The sequence below is a fragment of the Anabrus simplex genome, chromosome 4 (genome assembly GCF_040414725.1).
Source record: "Anabrus simplex isolate iqAnaSimp1 chromosome 4, ASM4041472v1, whole genome shotgun sequence".
Lineage (NCBI taxonomy): Eukaryota > Metazoa > Arthropoda > Insecta > Orthoptera > Tettigoniidae > Anabrus > Anabrus simplex.
In genome coordinates, this window is record NC_090268.1 from 369297578 (window position 1) to 369319462 (window position 21885).

Genomic DNA, 21885 nt, shown 5'->3' on the forward strand with positions numbered 1-21885 from the left:
TAAATAATAATAATAATAATAATAATAATAATAAACTCTCTGTCAGTCCTTATTTATTTTTTAATCCATTTGTCAACCAGAGTTGGTTTTCTCTCAGACTCAGCAAGGGAGGGGTCCCACTTCCACCGCCTCAAGAGCCATGGCCTTAAGTTAGGTACCATCCTGGCTTTTACCAGTGGATATCCGCGGAAAACCACTTCGAGGATGGCTGAGGAGGGAATCGAACCCTCCTCTACTCAGTTGACCTCCAGAGGTTGAGTGGACTCAGTTCCAGCCCTCGTACACTTTTCAAGTTTCGTGGCAGAGCCGGGAATTAAATCCGAGCCTCCGGGGATCACGCTAAGCAATACCTCTCTTGGGCAATGATTAATGAATGTCGTCGCCATAAGACGCATTGCATTGTGTCGGTGCTCGTAAAGCAAATAGCAAAATAATAATAATAATAATAATCATCATCATCATCATCATCATCTGTTTACCCTCCAGGTTCGGCTTTTCCCTCGGACTCAGCGAGGGATCCCACCTCTACCGCCACAAGGGCAGTGTCCTGGAGCTTCAGACTCTTGGTCGGGGGATACAAATGGGGAGTATGACCAGTACCTCGCCCAGGCGGCCTCACCTGCTATGGTGAACAGGGGCCTTGTAGGGGGATGGGAAGATTGGAAGGGCTAGGCAAGGATGAGGGAAGGAAGCGGCCGTGGCCTTAAGTTAGGTACCATCCCGGCATTCGCCTGGAGGTGAAGTGGGAAACCACGGAAAACCACTTCGAGTACTCAGTTGACCTCCCTAGGCTGAGTGGATCCCGTCCCAGCCCTCGTACCACTTTTCAAATTTCGTGGTAGAGCCGCGAATCGAACCCGGGCCTCCGGGGGTGGCAGCTAATCACGCTAACCACTACACCACAGAGGCGGACGGATACAATACTTCCGGAATCTAAGAGGTCAGTGCCAAGTTCGTTGCTTTTTTGTTAGGAAGGGCACAAATCCTGGAGCATCAGAAGCAATTTTCAAGCATTCTTTACAACCTTCAAAGAAAGTTTAAGACGGTCTTTCTTCCTAAGAACGTGAAATTGTATCATCAGATTTAAACTGGGCTGAGCCTGGAGACACTGACTGGGAAAAGGACTCAGTCGGGCACTCTAGTCAAATTCTGTTGCTGTTGTTACCAGAGGTAGAACAAGAATGTGTACTATTCGGTAAGTTACAATTCTTTGCTAAGTGTGTAAATGAACCACATTTAAAACAGACTGAAGATGCAGGAAATCCATTTTTAGATTTATTGGTATTTAAAAGAGGGCACTTATTCCTTAAATGGTCCTCAGACCCACAAGCACATCATTTGTAGGTAGTGAAAATTTTACGAGGGGGTGGCCGAGAAACATTAGAAGAAGGTGGCGGGTCGCGCGCAACTCTAAGTGTTTCGGCATATTTCACCCCCTCCTCAGAAACAGTCATTGTTTCAAGTTCCTTAAATGTTTGAGGACGGGGAACAAAACTCAAATATGAAGGATAAGATGGAGAAATTCCTTCAATAATGGTCTGTACTATTTGATCTTGAAAACAGTGAAGAGCAAATACCCTAGTACAGAACTTAATATCCTGAACGAAATCAGCTACATTTTCATCTAGGCTTTGAACTCTGAAATAATGTTTCTGAATTAATGATGACAGGGCTCTCGCAGAGTAAAATTAGCCAACAAGTGTGCATGGAAAACTTCAATGAAATTTCATTCTGATGTACCTCTAACTATTTTGTTTGCTAAAACACCAACGGTGTAGGGACAGATTATTTGTAAAATTTGGGAGTGCGACAGGGCAAACACCAAAGTATGGTCCTGGAATTCCACAAGAAATCTTAAGAAAGAAATGACGTCATTACAACATGGCTAAAGGATGGGGTAAGCTGCGAAAGCCTGCGGATACTACCGGAGAAGGCAGCCGGAGCGTGAGGTGATTCTAAAGCGGCATTATTAATGAAGAACGGTGGAAGGTGTTGTGGATTGCGGACACTATCTCTTCAGATGGGGCAGAAGCTTGTTGTTGATCGACCGTTTCCCCATTATCTGAAGACTAATTAGGGTCCACTTCCGTATTCATAGTTAATGGGGCAACATAGTCACTCTTCCCACTAGCAAACCCAGACAACAATTGGGTCACTGTACTAGACAGCTCAGAAATAGGTTGACACAAGGAGTTAGCCATACTGGAACGTTATTCGCTCAGTTTATAAGACAACAGATCCCCCATTCTATTTTAAAAGTGAAACAGCGTAGCGTCAACACGTTTAAGTTGGTTACCGGAGGGGTCAGCTCCTTCAAAAAGCTAACAACAGATGCAAGGTCAGCAATATTGGTGGTTTATTTTATTTATTCGTATCAGAAGCAATATATCATATAAATTATTAATTAAGAACGAGAAATAATTAGATAAGCCTAACTGGTGAAAACATACTAGATGTACATTCAAGTAATAATTATATCATATCGGACCAGAATTCGGCAAGATCTCGACAATTTGGTGTGGCCTTCACCAAATCTTGTATGGTGCAAACGAGAGGGCAGGAGTTGCAATTAAGTAGGTGCGCCATGGTTTGTTCATCTCCGCAGGCACAGACGGTTGACTCCTCAGATAGACCCCACTTCTTCATATTGTTCTTAGATCGACCGACCCCAGACCGCAGCCTGTTCAGACTCCCATGTAGACCACGACTCTTCATAACCGGCTGGAAGAGTTTCAGATGGATCTATCCATCTATTGAGATGGAGGTTTCTGGGTCTCCAGGAAGTTAGTCTTGATGATTGAGGTGACTCTGAAAGGCACTCAGTAGAATGAAGAAAACTTCTCCTCGATTTCAATCGTTGTTGAGCGGGTTGATAATCATGTAACGGATATGTTTGGGAAATGTCTAGTATAGATTTTTCATGTTTGGCAGCTACTTCACGTCTGACATCTGGGGGAGCAATGCCAGCCAAGCAATATACCTCGTCAAAAGGTGTAGATCTTAGACAACCAATTATAAGCCGTCAAGTTTCATTTAAAACAATGTCTGCCTGTTTGGCATGATACGATCGATACCAAACAGAGCATGCATGTTCTGATGCAGAGTAGCTCAGTGCTAAAGCACTAGTTCTCATTGTTTGAGCTTGCGTTCCCCAGCTGGTACCGTATAACTTGCGAAGAATGGAATTTCGCGTAGATACTTTGTGTTTCGTGTTAACACAATGTTGTTCATACGTGAGTGCACGATCCAGAGTTACCCCTAGATATTTAGGTGTTGATCAATTACCCAAGAGAGCACCTTCCCAGAATATCTTCAGTTTTCTTCTTGTCTGCACATTCTTTAAGTGAAAGTGCAAACTTGCGTCTTTGAGGTGTTAGGCGTTATATGGTTTTCTCTGTAGTATGAACTCAGTTCATCTAAGGCTTCGATTAGTCTCCGTTCAACACTCTCAAAATGATCACCCTGGGTGACAATAGCTCGATCATTTGCATAAATAAAGTTTTTTGTTCCTTTTGGCAAGGGTTGATAATTCGTGTAAATACAGAAAAAACACAGTCACCTCCGTACAGGCCATGAAGGCCCTTGGAGGAGTGGAAGGTAAAGGCTTCCACCATTGTTAATCGCGGCACGTGATGGGGTAGAGTGGTTAGCTCTACGCCAGGCCACCTTTGCCCCCAGGAATTAACCTGCTACTAATTTTTGGTGTTGGCTGAGTGAACCTCAGGGCCATATGCACCTCCGGAAGTGGAAATCTCGTTTCTTAAATTTTACGACTTCCTGTCGGGGATTCGAACCCATGCCTTTACTACCTCGGCCAGGCAGCCCCTATTCCTGTAAATACAGTATGAAATAATATTGGAGACAAAACACTACCTCAGGATAGGCCATCCTGAGGTTCTTCCAGCGACTATGTCACCCTTGGAAATCTACAAAGAATCTTCAATTTTCAAGAAGACATCGAAGAAATTCAGTCAGCTTGTTGTCCTTTGTCATCTTATAAAGTTTACGCAAGAGAATTTGGTGACTAACTGTGTCATAGGCCGCAGTTAGGTCGATGAAGACTGCATCAGTTATTTTCCGATTTTCAAAACCATCTTCAATATATTTGGTCAAATGGAGGATTTGTGATGTACAGTTCTTCCCTATTCTAAAACTAGCTTGTTCTGAGATCAAAAGTGGTTCAACTATTTTTGTAAGCCTTACCAGAATCATTCGTTCTAAGATCTTGAATAAATGACAGAGCAAGAAAACTGGTCTGTAATTTTGAGGATCATGTGGATCTTTTCCTGGTTTGAGGGATGCTATAACTCTAGATTTCCTCCAAATTTTGGGTATTCTGCATGTTCGAATGCAATTGTTAAGAAGATTTAGTACCCGTTCTCTAGTAAAAGGTCCAAAATTCTTGATTTGTTGAATACAGATTTCATCTACACCAGGAGCCTTTCCATTTTTAGTGATATTTATAGTCTCATTCAGTTCTGACATGGTAAAGGGATTAGAAAGCATACTGGTCTCTGGTATGAATTTTGTTTTAGTAACATCCACTTTTGTTTTAGAACTGGAGTTTACAGACTTGTCATTTTGGACGAGTTGGTGAGCAATTTGGTTTGCAGATACATTACAAAGAGATGATGCTTTATTAGGATCATTACTGAGACGCCTGAGTAGCCTCCAGGCCTTCTGATTACTCCTATCCATGTTAAGCTCTTCCATCAATTTTAACCACTGTTCTCGTTTAGTCTCTGATATATCATATATAAGTTGTTGTCCGCTTGCAATAGTTTCAGCACTAAAAGGATCCCTTTCATACAAATCGAAGTAGTTTTTCAGTAGGACAGATGGTTCCTGGCAAAGACCTTGTATGTAATTAGTTCTGCATCCTCTTGGTATGGCTCCTTAAGAACACAATCAAATGGCATCAATAAATTGGTCATATGCGTCTGGTATGGGACTGATCATACTCATATTTTTATCTAAAGAGGAAGTGAAACATTCCCAGTTTGCCTTTTTGAAATTATATCTGGCACATTATGGGACGATGTTGTGTGTCAGTAATAGGAAGGCAGACAGATTTAACGCAATGTTGGGCAGTCACAAAAGTAAGGTCTGGATTATACCCACGTTTCCACCTTCCACCGTTGAAGGATGAAGGAAGTTTGTTGTCATGACTGAGGGACAGTTGGTGTGATTCTGCCCAACACATAACAGCTTCTTCATCCTCATCATCATGCGGATAACCCCATATAATGCTGTGGATGTTGAAATCACCCACGAAGATCGACACTTTCTACAAATTCAGATTAACAGGTTGTCTGAATGAAAAGCTTACCTTTGGGGGTTTATAAATGGAAAAAATGATCGCAATAACTTGTATGTCATTTTCATCCGTGATGGAGGTTGCAGTAATCCTTATATCTGATTTAGTGAAGATCGCACTTCCATACTGGTCATGAGGACGTTCGACTGCCAATCTCATTCCATGGTTTTTAGGACGTCGTTGATTAACATCCCTGTGAGTTTCTTGTGTACATAAATCATCACAACTATGTTTTAGGCATATTTCATGTAAAATACCTTCTTTACAAGAAGAAAAGTCCTTCAATGTTAAGAGAAATAATTGTTAAATTGGGCTCTGATAAGAGCATTTCCCTACTAGAATGAATCATTTCAGATAGTACTTGAATAATGCTTCTGGAATTCTGATGGTCAGTTCAGTAACGGAAGTTCATTTCCAACTACCCATGCAGGAGCACCACGAGCAGGAATCAGCTTCACCCAATATTGGTGGTGATCGTGTATAAAGCCTCACAACTTTCTTCTCTCCATAAACAGGAATACCAATAGGTAGATCTAAAGAATCCTTTAATCTAGACGCATTTGTCCCAACCGTGCCACCAGACTGAACCTTTCTGATTGCTAATTCATGAATAAGCTTTCCTTTGCGTAAATACCAAGGAGCAAACACATCTCTGGGGCCAGACATGATGAATAAAATTTTAACAACATTTTGAAAAATAGGAAAACCGAAACATTTCTATTGTTCAAAACCAAAATTTCGATAAAATAGTCAAAAGTTCATTGTTCAGGCCCATTCAACCACGCTCTGATACCACTTGTTACGGAGTTTCCGTGGTTCACAGAGGTATAAGAAGCGCCTGGACAAGGAATTAACTAGAACAGAACTGAACACAACAAATTTGGAAATTTTATTTGTTTCCTTTTGTTAAAATAACAAACAAATAGAACAGCTCGTCAGCTCTAACAATATCAGGGAATTAGAAGTCCGAAAATCAGGTACAAAAATTTGTGATACTTACCAGACAGTTAATTTACATAGAAAAGAGCATTATTGCTCTTTGCAGGTACAATATTTTACAAAAGCATGATTTGCTCCAAGAAGATACTCTACTCAGGAGTGTGAGCTCCGAAATATCATAGTTAAGCCTTGCAAAGGCAGTCAGTTTCCTTTGATACACAGAACTTACACTAGAAAACCCATCGGGTGACTTCACTTTAGAGTATTCATCAATTACTACACAATTTCAATAATATTAAGCACCGTTTCTAAAGGGAACCAAGACGTAGAAACAGTTACCGAATATACAGGGGGGGCATAATTGCCCATACTACATGGCCTTAATTAAAATAAGGAAATGGTTGCACATAACCGGCCGTAAACAAAACGCAACGAGGCGAAACACCTGCACTCCTCCCGAGGCTGAGTGGACCTCGTTCCAGCCCTCTTACCAGTTTTCAAAATTACGTGGCAGAGCCTGATGATCTGCTGACATTTCTTTTGAAGAAGTCTTAACGACGATCTTAAGCGTTTAAAAAATCATGTGTTATCGATTGAAAATACGCCCGAATGTCTAACGTTTGCTGCAAATTAATTTCATTTACATGCCAAAAGTCTACCAACTCGGTTTTCTCACATTTAAGCACATTTAAATAGTAATAGAATTGATCACGCAAAGTTGAGCATATACGGCGAGCTCCATATATAGGTCCATTATTTCTGCTGGCGTATATTGGAGCCACGTGGTAAAGCGGGAGAGTGTGTGGGGCGATTCTTAGTTAGTCCAAGAATTTTAATTATGACCTGAGGGCTGGAATAAATTTCACTCAACTTCGTGTGACCTTCTGTTGACCTGGCTGATATGGAAGATAGTGGACGCGGTCATGAAACTGAGATGGCTGAGAATGTTGTCAGACAGACCTTGACCAAGTACTGTTAAGAGAGAGATGATGATCTGTTTTGAAGGCGGATTTTTGTTGCCAAGTCCATATCAATGCCGAGCCACGAGAAAATGGGTGAACAGAATGTAATGAAAATTGGTATATAAAATCGGGGAATAAAGCACGACAGTGTAGGCTATAACTCATTTTATTCGTTCTAGATAAAAGGTTAGTTCAGGGGAAGGCGCCTAAAATTTAATTTTTAAATACCTATGCTATTAAGCAATTTAATAAATTCTTATTCACAATGCGTACACGACTTCTTCTGGAATTCTGTATACAGTGTAGAATCTCGTAGCGAAGCACGGGTACACCAGCTAGTTGTAAATATCTCTAGCACTAGTTAAGAAACTTGGTTTATCCCTTTGAGGGTTATCTATAGCATTGGCTGTACATTAGTCACATTGGTATAAAAAAGTACCTGGAACAAGATTATAGCATGTTTAAAAAACCGTATAAACGAAAAACAAGCCGGTAGCACAACTACCAATTCACAGCCTTACCGTAACAAGTGTACTGATGTTCTGTCGGATGGCGTACGGGTAACGGAGTGTAACGTTCGTCAGCGGGACGATATCGTAAACTTTTATTACTTGGCTTTAATGGCCGGGTCCACTGTCTCACGTACCAGAGAACTCCTCGGTTGGTCTTACGAGGCCGACTTACTTCCAACACTCAGCCCAGGACAATCATTCTTGGACAAGACTGGAATTGAACCCGTAGTCTCTATGTAAGAGGTGGTACGTTATATTTACGCAAAGGGGCTATTTCTATAAGGTGCCATGAAATGAAATACTGAAGTTCATAACAAACTAATAAAAGCCATAGTTCGAGAATATTGGCAATACAGTCCTATCTGTCTGATTAAACGTATCAAATATGTCTGTTTACGTTTACTTGTAAAATATTTTGATACCCCAGATGCAATGATTTACGCACCACGCAGTCTTAGAGGACTTGGAATTTTCAAAGCTCAACAGGAGGCTTTCATTCAGCATATAAATATTTGCAATTAAATTGAACTGTTCGATCTCTCCCTGGAAGGAGCCTTAATTCATCCCGTTGCAGAAGATGTGACGAGTTCGAAACCTTGCCTCAGGTATTAGTGTTCTGTCGTAAGGAGAGCTGGTGAGAATCAATCAGCACAATACAGTTCGCACATTGAATGCTGGAAGCCTCCGTAAACAACAACATTTGGAGATCTATGAAGAAGTAGGATGTTTTTCCACAGATGGATCCACAAGACGAGCTCATATTGTTGTCATCAACCGGGCTAAAGGCATGGGTGTGGTGATTGACGGCACTATAAGGTTCGAGGAAAATAAATAACAGCCTCGATTTTTAGTGTGTAAGGGAAAAAGGCCATATATGAACCATGCATTGATGATCTCGGAAATAAGTATAAAATTACAAAATGGGAAGTCATTGGCCTTAACTGCCGCTAGAGGGACAATTCCTGAGAAGACGCTGAACTTCTTAAGAATATACAAAATCCCGGACACCATTATCCAGACCATAGCGAAATCTGAGTTGAAAAATTAATTGGCGATTTTTAGATACCATTTGTTCGCCCTAACTTGAAGTACCATGTGTTTTTTTTTTTTCAAATAAAATCTGAAAAAGACTCTGCCTGATGGTGGAAATTTTAATCTTGAGTTATGACTCAATCCCTGCTTAATCCAAACATCATATAAAATAAATATTGTTCATATGAATTGATTAGGTGGCCGAACTTTCGATTCCGTAATAGGGGCAGCTATCAAATCTTTCTGCAGTTTTTCTCGCTTAGAAGTACCTGACATTGTTCATATTAGATGGCTGTTGAAGAAAGTATTTTGTGAGGATTATTAATTATGATTTAAATGAGAAGAATTCAATATAATGGCGTATGGCCTCCGGAGAGGCCTTGTGAGGGTCTTTTTCTCGAAGACGGCCTATTAGGCGACCTGCATGTCTGAGAAGATGAGGGCCCTACCTAGGATGATTTCTAATGCTGAATACGCCACACGCACCCAGCCCCCGAGTCATTGGAATTAACCAATTTTGGTTAAAATCCCCAACGCGGCCGGGAATCGAACCCGCGACCCTCTGAACCGAAGGCCAGTACGCTGACCATTCAGGCAACGAGTCGGGCACTATCCACAATCTCTCAGTTATAAGAATGAAGATAGGTCGTGATTTGACATTTTTGTAGCTTCTAATAATTGGTGTGATAAATATAACAGAGTAACATAGCATGCCTGCCTCTTACACGGAGGCCCCGGGTTCTATTCTCGGCCAGGTCAGGGATTTTACCTGAATTTGAGGGCTGATTCAAGGTCCGCTAAGCCTACATGATTTCAACTCAGGAGCTATCTGACGGTGAGATGGTGGCCCCAGTCTAAAATGCCAAGAATAACGGCCGAGAGGATTCATCGTGCTAACCACACGTCACCTCGTAGTCTGCATGCCTTCGGGCTGAGCAACGGTCCCTTGGTAGACCATGACCCTTCGGGGCTGTTAGGCCATGGGGGGTGGGGGAAGTAATGTAGGGTAAATATATGCCATTTACAAGGAAACATTAATACGATACGTGATGAATTCCTTGAAATGTTTACGGCTTACTGGTCCCAATTGGGGTCGGTCCAGCCGAGGTGGTACAAGTGTGTTTCACCTGGAGGAATGTGGGATCGATTCCAATTTGGGAAGGTGAAAAAAAAAATGGTATGTTATTTTCTGGGAATGCACATTACCTTGTGACTCGCTCAACATACAGCATAAATAAATACCAGATGTATGGCTTGGGGAAAAACTGGCCAGGCATACAGGTAACCGCTCTATTCAGTTTAGGAAAGAGGGTACGAATAGTGGAAGCCTTTAATGTTTAGCCTTTGTGACTAGTACAGAAATATCGCTTTATTCTTATTAAATGTGGCTGGTTACATTTACTTGTTTGGTAACTACAGTACATGATAAAATCAGAACAAATATCAACGCTTAATTTTCCTAAATGTATTCATGCGAGATGCCAGCACTTGCTCTATTCGTGTTTCTGAGAAAATATAGAAATCTTTCCGTTGGTAGATTGGGAGAAACTGGGTGAGTTTGCCATGTGGTTAGGGCCGCGCAGCTGTGAGCTTGCATCTGGGAGATAGTGGGTTCGACCCCCACTGTCGGCAGCAGTGAACCTGAATATGGTTGTCCGTGGTTCTCCATTTCCACAACCGTGCAAGTTGGCCGTGCGGTTAGAGTCGCGCAGCCGTGAGCTTACACCCGAGAGATAGTGGGCTCGAGCCCCACTGTCGGCAGCCCTGAAGGTGGTTTTCCGTGGTTTCCCGTTTTCGCATCAGGCAAATGCTGGGGCTGTACCTTAATTAAGACCACGGCCGCTTCCATCCTGCTCCTATCCCCTCCCTTTCCCATCGTCGCCATAAGACCTATCTGTGTCGGTGCGACGTAAAGCAAATTGTGAAGAGAAAAAAAAAAGATTGGAGGATGGTGGCATCTTTGTTAAATAACCATCGAGTGTTTAGTTGCTTGAATGAGTAAGACTTCCTATTCCACCACAAACAGTACCTGTATTTTCCATGCGGCTTTGTATTTCTGTCAGCACCTTCTTTTTCTTCTTCTCAATCTGTTTACTCTCCAGGGTTGGTTTTTCCCTCGGACTCTGCGAGGGATCCCATATCTACCGCCTCAAGGGTAGTGTCCTGGAGCGTGAGACTTTGGGTCGGGGATACAACTGGGGAGTGTGACCAGTACCTCGCCCAGGTGGCGTCACATGTTATGCTAAACAGCGGCTATGCGGGTGATGGGAAGGTTGGAAGTGATAGGCAATGAAGAAGAAAGGAAGCGGCCGTGGCCTTTATATTTGCCTGAAGGAGAAGTAGAAAACCACGGACAACCATTTTGAGGATGGCTGAGCTGCGAATCGAACCTCTCTATACACAGTTGACCTCCTCAGACTGAGCGGATTACGTTTCAGTCCTCATACAAAGTTTCAAATTTCGTGGTAGAGTCGGGAATCGAACGCGGACCTCCGGAGGTGGCAGCTTATCACATTAGCCACGAAACCATAGAGGCGGACTCTTTCAGCACCTACAGTCAGTTACGCACGTAGTCATTTCCGTAAATTTCAGTTGATGTTGTCGGGACATGAGTTGCAAAAAAATGTTGGATAAATTGTATCCCCCCCCCCCCCTCTTTCCAGCGTAACAAGAGCGTTCGCTTCATTACAAACTGTCAAATAAGCTTTGAATGTTTCAATAACAGTCTTTGAGGAAACGAAATACAATCTCGTTTTTCTCGTAGCACTACAGTAGAACAGAATGTGAAGGAAAATAAATCTTATATAATTTCAAAAAATCCTGTGCACCAAACATTGTGCGTTATTACAGCTATTCCAAAAGCACAATTCTCCATTATCAGAGATTTTTCCCTCTTTAAAAAAAAAGTTTCATTCTGATACGCTTCAACAATAGAAATAAATTATTAACAACACAGAAGCACGATGAACTACAAAAATTAATTTCACAACTAAAACATTGTCGTTTGAAGAAATGAAGCAAGCTTGCTATTTATTTTGTAGTACACACAACAGCACACACATTGGTCAGCGAATATATATGTAATTTTATATATTCGCGAAACGCTGTGTACAGCCGGTGGTTTTCCCTGGTCTCCCACTTCGTCTCCAGGCGAATGCCGGGATGGCACATAATTTAAGGCCACGGCCACTTCCTTCCTTGTTCCTTGCCTATCCCTTCCAATCTTCTCATTCAAAAGGTCCCTGTTGAGAATAGCAGGTGAGGCCGCCTGGGAGAGGTACTGGTCCTCTTCCCCAGGGCGCTCCAGGACACTGCCCTTGAGACGGTACAGGTGAGATTCCACACTCAGTCCGGGGGAGAAACCAACTTTCGCGCTAAACTGACTATGAAATAAAAATTGCGTGACCTGAACTTCCGTGTACAGGAATTCTTTGATTTGACGCTTTATAAGATGCGTACACGTCAATTTCGACGTTCCGTTTTATTTAATTTTGTCGGATAAATACGAAATGTGTCATCAGAGATGCTGTGTCGAATGGACTAGTTCCGACCCTCAAAAATCCTACTACTTCTACGGGGTTTGTACCTCGACCTTGGGGTCTAGAGGCCAACACCTACCAGTGATCACCAGGAGTTGTGTTAAGAAGGTAAACTACCGAAGAAACTGTTCAAGAATCACTGGTGGCTATATTTGACTCCACATATCACTTGTGTGCTGACACAATAGACACTCGAGTGGGCCTACTTGAAACTGGAGAAGCCTGCGTTCTCTACTTCACTGGGCAGCTCGCGGAGTGAACTGGGCGGACAAGTCACCTTGCCCCTCCAACAGCGACAGTGAAAGTAAAGGTCAGTGGGCCACGTAACTTGGGTATTTTGTGGCCCACACGCTCTCTAGGAGTGTTAGATGGAAGTATATAGTAACAGAAAACTTAACAATGACAATCTCGCTTTCAAAACTGTGTCTGGGGGCGTAGCTCAGATGGTAGAGCGCTCGCTTAGCATGTGAGAGGTACCGGGATCGATACCCGGCGCCTCCAGTTAATTTTATTTACTTCTTTCTACCTGTGAAATTACAGTATTAATTTACTTCCCTACAACCTGTTTTCCAGTCATTGACAGGGTCAGGGATGTAATGAATGAATCAGATATAGGCTATTGGTACGATGGGGTCGCCGCTCCCAAAGTGATTTATTAATGACTGATAGATGATACGAAATGAGAATGGAGAGTGTTGCTGGAATGAAAGATGACAGGGAAAACCGGAGTACCCGGAGAAAAACCTGTCGCGCCTCCTCTTTGTCCTCCACAAATCTCACATGGAGTGACCGGGATTTGAACCACGGTATCCAGCGGTGACAGGCCGACGCGCTGCCGTCTGAGCCACGGAGGCTCGTAATTTACTTCTCCTATGTGTTAAACGTCATGCTGACACTTGTAGGCTTTCGGTGATGACGGTTAAGGGTTTTCCAACAAGATACAGGATTCTGAAAAACATCATAGCTTAATGCAATGTAAAGATATTCAGGCAAATTCCAACATAAATCTTAGGCCTCATGGATAAGCTTCAGCAGTTAATAACATTGAAATAAAGTATTGTTCGCCTCTGTGGTGTAGTGGTTAGCGTGATTAGCTGTCACCCCAGGAGGCCCAGGTTCGATTTCCGGCTCTGCCACCAAATTTGAAAAGTGTTACGAGGGCTGAAACGGGGTCCACTCAGTAGAGGTTGGTTCGATTTTCCGTGGTTTCCCACTGCTCCTCCAGGCAAATGCCGGGATGGTACCTAACTTTAGGCCACTTCTCTCCCTCTTCCTTCTCTATCCCTTCCAATCTTCCCATTCCCTCATCCCCCCCCCGCATAATGCCCCTGTTCCGCATAGCAGGTGAGGCCACCTGGGCGATGTACTGGTCCTCCTCCCCGGTTGTATCATCTGACCCAAAGTCTCACGCTCCAGGACACTGCCCTTGAGGTGGCGGAGGTGGGATCCCTGAGCCCGAGGACAAACCACCCCTGGACGGTAAACGGATTAAGAGGGAGATTATTATTGTTACGGGGTTACCTGTGGAGTAGAAAGAGGTTAAAGAAGGTGCTGGGGTGAATGGGTCTAACTGCAATGTCAAAATTAATTAAAAGCTTAAACTAAGGTTATATTTTTAGAACTCAAAATTTAACCATTTTACAGGTACAAGTAGCAAACATTAAACAAGGTTGGGAAAAAATCCAAAATTCAGAACCTTAACACCTTGGGCTTTAAGCCTCTAGCTTTACATTTCCTGAGCTACAAGCTCAAATTTACAAAGAGTACAAATTTACCCAGGACAGAAATCCCCCTAATTCATGGAGCACTTGCTCCCAAAATACAATGTCTAGCCTTCCAGAGGCACTCGTTACAATTACAAAATTGAAAAAGAGCTAACAGGCTCTCATTTTCTTCTAGCCTATTCAAGGCAATATCAGAAAATTACAGTCACTCGCCATCAAGGCACAACTTACAAATCGAAAGGTAATGTTATACAGGGGTATCTAGTACCCAACATACAGGGCCTTTGCGGAAAAGAACAGGTTAAGTAAATGGCCAGAAACACAAATTGAATGGAGGCGTATATTTGCACTCCTAGATATGAACACTAAAACAACCTAAGGGGCTCTAGGCCGACGAAACAAGGGGCTATTCCCAAACTACTGAGGTGACTCGTATAGGAATTACATTAACCAATTACAGAATGAAAAACAGCAATGAAACGCAGTGACCTCAAACCAGGATGAAGGGGAGTTCGAGAGGGTACATCACTCTCTATCCCCGATTCACAGTTGAAGATTTATGAAGTTTTACATTAGCCGGCAGAAGGTTACATTTTTAGAAAGGCAGGTTTCATAGTTAACGATTCGGACCTTTCCCTCTGGTTAAACTGCGGAGTAAGAAAGAAAGATATTACGTGGCCATTACCTTGTTGACGTACTGCTGACCGATGAAAGAGGCCGCCCGCCTCCTGCTTTGACACACACACACTTAGTAAGGTGACGATCAATTGGCCAAGAAACGAGAAAATCCGCAATTTTTAAACCCTCATGGAAGGTTCGAGACCATTGAAGATTAAACCAGCCACACCCTCTCAAAATTTATCAATAATCAAAGTTACACTCAGAATCGAAGAAGAAGTCTGTGATATGTTGAAAATTAATTACAGAAATTAGGGATTGGCTGGATTCAAAACTGGCGGAAATGAAAAGGAAATATTGCCAACCCCAAAATAATTGAACATCATTCAGTTACAAAAACCTAGAAATACAAAACTTGTTTAAATTATAACTTCTTACACTTTGCACCAGGGTGCAAGATCATAGTTTTTTGCTAGTGTCATCTATGGGAGAATGTCCAAACTTCTTGATGAATGGCTAACAAAACAAGTAGAAATGCACACAGGTTAGGAAACTGCGCAATAAAAAAATTACATCATATTTCTATCTCCCGAATTCAAGCTCACAGCTGCGCAACCCTAAGCGCACGGCCAACTCGATTGGTGGCGCGAAATGAAAAACCACGAAAAACCTCATTTAAGGTTGTCGATTACAGGATTGGAACTCACCGCGAAAGCTATTAGACAGCAGTCAGGACATGATCTAAACAAGCATAGGGTAGGTAAGGAGCTTCTCTCCCACCTCCACATTATCCATGTGTGGGCTCGCAGTGGAGACGCTGAAGAAGAGTAGTCTGCACGCAGAACTTACACTCTCTACCACTCCTCTGAGCAGTGGTCGTCTATATGGGCACGGCAAAGCCTACTCGCTGGAATACCAGTTGTACGCATAAGTCTTTTCCGGTTTCACTAAGAGACGGCGCCAGTGAACAGTACGTAGCGTATGAATTTGATACGTCAGTTTGTTCGTCTGATATTAACCTAACAACACACACAAGTTGAGTCTGCCAAACACTAGCATCTGTGTTGTATCGTTCAACGATCAGCCTGAAAAAGAACATTTGCGGCACTCGTTGCTTTTCTTATTTAATCAAAAGGAAAAGGCCGTGGAAAGTCCTCGTTTGCTGGTAGAAACATGTGGTTAACACGCTCCATCGATTAGAACAAGTGAGACATGTGTCTGGTAGGACCAGAGTGGTGTTGGGTATTATGAACTCTTGAAACCCGGCGAAGCCATTAATGCACAACGCTATCGCCAACAAATGATAAATTTAAACCACGCATTACTCGAAAGACGACCGGAATGGGCCGGAAGATATGGCAAAGTGATCTTGTTACACTACAATGTGCCGTCTCACCCAACAAAACCAGTGGGACACCTTGAAATCGCTTGGATGGAACATCCTTCCGCACACGCCGTACTCTCCCGACCTGGCCCATCTGACTATCACATCTTCGCAGAGTAGCACTTCAGCAATTTCGAGGAAGTTGGAAAATGGCTCGACGAATGGTTTGCCGTAAAAGACAAGCAGTTTTTCTCGCATGGCATTCATAACTATGCTGAAAGACGGGCGAAGTGTGTAAAAGCTGACGGCAATATTTTGAATAAACAAAAACATGTATTTTCCTTGAAAATTACATGTTTCCTTTACCACAAAAACCGGAAAAAACTTATGCATATACCGGGTACAACACACTGCCTCACTGGCTTTCGATGGAGCACTGTTCTCCGAGTCTTGTGAATACATTTGCAAGGCTGTGTGCGATGAGAAGCTGATAATCGGGGTACAAAACCCGCATAATACGACAGGCCTGGGGATGTTCAATAGCCAAGGAATAACTTCTTAAATGGCTCATGGTGGCCACTCCTCATGCCAAATAACTCCTCAGTGGCCCACACAATGCTCGGTCAACTCACGGCTGAGTATTCTAGAGATTTGTTTTATACTGTAGATCATGAAGAAAATTATATGTATGGACACAAATTTGCATATCTCAAGTCCACAACAGAGCTACGGTTCCAAGTGCATGTTGGGAATCCATCAATCAAAAGCACGATGGTATCAGTCATGTTCCCCTGGTAGGCTGAGAGTGAGCATTAACAGATAATGTGATCCATATCCTGAAGTAGGTCAACAAAATCACTGTTTTGTCAGACGTGCCAACCCATTTGTTGACCAAAGCAACACAGTTACACTGGCCATTTCTAATGAAGGTGTGTTGCATACAACTCTACCGCTAGACAGCGTGTATGTACTAACTGCTATGCGCTTCCCGCATTCCGATTGTCTTAAATGCGTTTAAGATACTTCTTCTACTGTGTATCCAAATCTGTGGGGTCGCCGGTGCGAACTATGTCGCACATGTCGATTTGGTCTTGTTTTATGCTCGGATGTCCTTACTGACGCCAACGGTATATGGAGGGGTATAATCACTATTGCGTGTTTCTCTGGTGGTTTGTAGTGTAGTGTGTTGTCTTAATATGACGAGGAAAGTGTTGGTACAGACACAAACACCCATCCCCGAGCCAGAAGAATTAATCAGACGCGATTAAAATCCCCCACCCAGTCGGGAATCACACCCGGGACCCTCGCAACCAAAGGCCTCAACACTGACCATTCAGCCAATGAGACGGACGCATGTATTTAACATACCATGTAATTGGAATTTGTCCTTTTAAAGCATTTTAACAAACTTTTATATCTTGCCCTAAAGGGGTAGGGCAGACCACTTCAAGGGTAACGCCCTACCTCAGGTCACGAAGATTTGTAGATGTGATGCGAGGTGCAGCGAAGTTTATTTTGCTAGCAGGTTAACGCCGCACTAACACATTGAAGGATTTCGGCGAAGCAAGGATGGGAAAGTGCTAAGATTGGAAAGTAAAAGAACGTGGCCTTACTTAAGGTACAGGTCCGGCATTTGCCTAGTGTGAAAATGGGAAACCACGGAAAACCATCTTCAGGGCTGCCTTCGGTGAGATTGAAACCCACTCTCTCCCGAATGTATACTTACAGCTGCGCGACCCTAACCACACGGCCACTTGCAGGACACCAGCCCCTCCACCTCCCGAACGCAGAACTCCAAAACAAGCCGCTGATAAGCAGAAGCCCGCTCTATTCGGTGCATTTCTTTTATTTTAAAAGAAAATGGGGTCACCATCTACCGCAGATGTCAGGAAGTAGGCAGTTCAGAGCCGCCTGTGTTGGCTTGCTCTGTTCATCTGCAGTGATTGCTTTGCTAGCGCTGGTTTGTTCCTGTTTCGATTTTTATGATGGCAGGTTTAAGTGAACAACGTACAATTCTTTATGGGAAGTTTTAAGAAGATTGCGCAACAGTGTTCGTCAAAAAAAGACCCGATTTGTGGCAGACAGGAGACTGGTACGTCCACCACGACAACGCACATGCACACACAGCCTTCTCTGTTGGACAGTTTTTGGCTAAAAATGGCATGGTTCCGCTGCCCCACGCCTGACCTGGCTCCGTGCGACTTTTTATTATTTCCACGCATGAAAAGGGGCATGGGTCCACTTCTGTGGTGTAGTGGTTAGTGTGATTAGCTGCTACCCCCGGAGGCGCGGGTTTGATTCCCGGCTCTGCCACGAAATTTGAAGTGGTACGAGGGCTGTAACTGGTTCCACTCAGCCTCGGGAGGTCAACTGAGTAGAGGTGGGTTCGATTCCCACCTCAGCCATCCTCGAAGTGATTTTCCGTGGTTTCCCACTTCTCCTCCAGGCAAATGCCGGGATGGTACCTAACATAAGGCCACGGCCGCTTCCTTCCCTCTTTCTTGTCTATCCCTTCCAATCCTCCTATCCCCCGCAAGGCCTCTCTTTAGCATAGCAGGTGAGGCCGCCTGGGCGAGGTACTGGTCATCCTCCCAGTTGTATCACCCGACCCAGAGTCTGAAGCTCCAGGACACTGCCCTTGAGGCGGTATAGGTAGGATCCCTCGCTTATTCCGAGAGGATAAACAGATAAAGAAGAAGAAGAAGGAAAACCGAGCTCGATAGCTGCAGTCGCTTAAGTGCGGCCAGTATCCAGTATTCGGGAGATAGTGGGTTCGAACCTCACTGTCGGCAGTCCTGAAATTGGTTTTCCGTGGTTTTCATTTCCACACCAGGCAAGTGCTGGGGCTGTACCCTAACTAAGGCCACAGACGCTTCCTTTCCATTCCTACGTCTTTCCTGTCCCATCGTCGCCATAAGATATCTTTGTCGGTGCGACGTAAGACAAATAGCAAAAAAAAAAAAAAAAAAGAAGAAGAAAAGGGGCATGAAAAGACACCGATTGGACAACATTGAAGAGGTCAAGAAAACACGAGGGAAGAGCTGTCAACCATTTCTAGAGACGACTACAAAAATGTTTCGATCAGTGGAAGCACCGGTGGGACAAATGCATTAGTTTTAATGGAGAGTATTTTGAAAGGGATAAGGTTGTTTTGAAAACATTGCAAATATATAGCTTTTAAAAAATAATCCCGTTTCTCTTGGGTACCCCCTCGTACAGCTTGAAAGAGAGCTGTGTAAACGGAAGGCGGTATGCTGTCCTGAGAATTGTTATCCATAGTTTCCCATTCTTCTCATTAAAGTATATACTGGAACAATTCATTTTGTTGGCCACAGCCACTCCCCTCTTACATTTACCTCATCCTCAAATCACCACTTCATATCTCATGGCCTGAGAGTGGGTGTCACCCTCTAAGAGGTCCACCCCTTCACGATACGGAATGCTTTTAAAAACGTGTGGAAAGCGGGAATAAGCAATACTTTATTGAAGATAAAGATTTCTTCCTTCTTTCCTTCTTTCTTACTCGGTTCACGCTCCAGGGTTGGTTTTTTCCTCCGATCCAGTGAAGGATTCCACCTCTACCGCCTCAAGGGCAGTGTCTTGGAGCTTGAGACTTTGGGTCGGGGATAAAACTGGGGAGGAGGACCAGTACCTCGGCCAGTCGGCCGCACCTGCTATGCTGAACAGGGGCCTTGTAGGGGGACGGGAAGTTTGTAAAGGATAGACAATGAAGAAAGCAGCTGTAGCCTGAAGTTGGGTACCGTCCCGGCATTTGCCTGGAGGAGAAGTAGGAAACCACGGAAAACCACTTCCAGGATGGCTGAGAGGGGAATCGAACACTCTTTACTCAATTGAGCTTCCGAGGCTGAGTGGACCCCGTTCCAACCTTCGTACCAATTTTCAAATTTCATGGCAGAGCTGGGAATCGAACCCAGGTCTCTGGCGAGTGGAAGCTAACCACTACACCACAGAGGTGGACAGAAGATTAAGATGCAAATCAAAATAACCATCGTATGGACAGACCATGAAGTCCCTTGAAACAGTGGAAAGTAAATGTTTATATAACCGTACCCTCAGCACTGAATGGGACGGAGTTGTCAGCACTACCCGTAGTCTACTTTTCCCCAGCGATTGGCTTGAGGTTTAGTTATGGTGTTTGCTGAATGAACCTCAGGGGCAAGTGCCTTTCCAGATGCAGATGGGCCATTATACATATTTCGACCTTCTGACGAAGAATCGAACCTACGCTCTTGCGGATGAACCGGCTAGGCAGCAGATAACTTAAGTACAAGTTAAGTACCAACGCCCAGGTGTCGTCGTTACAATGTGAATTCTCTTAGCACAAATAGTTTCTTGATGTCGTATCTGGATTTTATTTTTCTTTCTACTATGATCATGACTGAATCCGATAGCCCTTCAGTGCTTCGGTACTTATAAAAATATTTTAGATATATAATTTAGACTCCCGGATAAATTCTTCTTTAGAATATTGAAAGATATCGACACCTGTCTTGCTCTATTGGCTCGGCTCTTTGCCGATACAAGATATAATTTTTCAAATAGGAAATTCTACGTAAGACTGTAGGTTCTATGACAACGGCCCTGATATGAACGATCATATGAAACTACTAGGCTACCCACCTCTTCACAACACTGAATATTTTCGGGTTGTGATCCGTCTGGTACCTGTTCGACAACCAGGTAGCAGATTATAAAAACAGGGCCCTTCTAACACACGTGTGTGTTGCTATTGTCAGACAAAAATATTTGAACGGACTTGATACGCCAAGTGGATAGCTGCAGTTTTGGGCAAGTAGGAAACATGGGACATTACTTAGCAGGCCTTCAACATTCATATAAGCCTACCTCATGTATTTCACAGATGGTCTCCACCTTCTTCACAGACATTGATCGAAACGTGGCCCTTTTATGGGCTAATAAACTCCTAATTTGATTGAATTTGAACGTAAAAATATGCCGTACGGGGATCATTGTAAATACCTAGGTATAAATATAAGGAGTCCGCCTCTGTGGTGTAGTGGTTAGCGTGATTAGCTGCCACCCCCGGAGGGGGTGCTATGAGGGCTGGAACGGGGTCCACTCAGCCTCGGGAGGTCAACTGAGTAGAGGTGGGTTCGATTCCCACCTCAGCCCTCCTGGAAGTGGTTTTCCGTGGTTTCCCACTTCTCCTCCAGGCGAATGCCGGGATGGTACCTAACATAAGGCCACGGCCGCTTCCTTCCCTCTTCCTTGCGTATCCCTTCCAATCTTCCCATCCCTCCACAAGGCCCCTGTTCAGCATAGCAGGTGAGGCCGCCTGGGCGAGGTACTGGTCATTCTCCCCAGTTGTATCCCCCGACCAAGAGTCTGAAGCTCCAGGACACTGCCCTTGAGACGGTAGAGGTGGGATCCTTCGCTGTGTCCGAGGGAAAAGCCGACCCTGGAGGGTAAACAGATGATGTTGATGATGATAAATATAAGGAAAGATCTGCATTGGGGTAATCACATAAATATGATTGTAAATAAAGGGTACAGATCTCCGCACATGGTTATGAGAGTATTTAGGGGTTGTAGTAAGGATGTTCTGGGCGATTTCCGACAAAAGAGTAGCGTTACAAAAATGTTGCAAAGTTTGGATTGGGAAGACTTGGGAGAAAGGAGACGAGCTGCTCGATTAAGTGGTATGTTCCGAGCTGTCAGTGGAGAGATGGCGTGGGAGGACATCAGTAGACGAATAAGTTTGGATGGTGTCTTTAAAAGTAGGAAAGATCACAATATGAAGATAAAGTTGAAATTCAAGAGGACAAATTGGGGCAAATATTCGTTTATAGGAAGGGGAGTTAGGGATTGGAATAACTTACCAAGGGAGATGTTCAATAAATTTCCAATTTCTTTGCAATCATTTAAGAAAAGGCTAG

The 21885-nt window shown here is 43.6% G+C and overlaps 1 non-coding gene across 1 annotated transcript; it reads left to right on the forward strand.

Moving 5' to 3' along the window:
* Nucleotides 1-12729: 12729 nt before the first annotated feature.
* On the forward strand, nt 12730-12802 carry TRNAA-AGC (transfer RNA alanine (anticodon AGC)). Its single transcript has one exon. It is a non-coding gene; the product is annotated as a tRNA-Ala (tRNA).
* The last annotated feature ends 9083 nt before the right edge of the window (nt 12803-21885 follow it).